Here is a 633-nt window from a genome sequence, read left to right on the forward strand (position 1 = left end):
GCTTCTGCTGGGATATGTGGACTTAGTCATTTCACCTTAGAATACTAACAATTATAGCATCATCTTCGTTTTCTCTAGATCTTTTCCTGTCATTTTTTGCCCATTCATTTTAAACACAGCAGCCTATCTGTGGAAAGAGTATTAGGCTCTAAGGGACAGGACCAGGTTTCTTTCCCCCACCCACATCCTCATCCCCTCTAGTTTGGGACAATTTATAGAAGGGGTTGCTGCCTCCCCAGGGCAGGGATATAGAGATGCTCATCAAGGGCAGATTTACTGTGAGGCTCAAGAAGCTCAGTGGAAGGGGCTTCTCACTCACTTGAGATCCTAGCCTGGCATCCTTCCAAGATCCTGCACCAAAGTGTGTATTAATTTATTTGCTTTCTTTCATACAGGGCTGCCAAACTGCATAAGCTCCAGGCCCCACAAACCTGGATCCACCACCAGTGACAGGTAAATTAAATGAGAGCTAAAAAGGAAGGTAAAATTCAGGGTAGAAACACTGGTCTAAGAGTCTCCTTGCAGATTCCTTCTCTGCTGAAGGGTTTGGTGCTTGGTTTTGGTTTTCAATAGGGAGGCCTGTTTCCTTACACATACAACACAGCAAGAAGTTATTTTTCAACTCTTCTTATT

This window comes from Tamandua tetradactyla, chromosome 26 (assembly GCF_023851605.1).
Source record: "Tamandua tetradactyla isolate mTamTet1 chromosome 26, mTamTet1.pri, whole genome shotgun sequence".
NCBI lineage: Eukaryota > Metazoa > Chordata > Mammalia > Pilosa > Myrmecophagidae > Tamandua > Tamandua tetradactyla.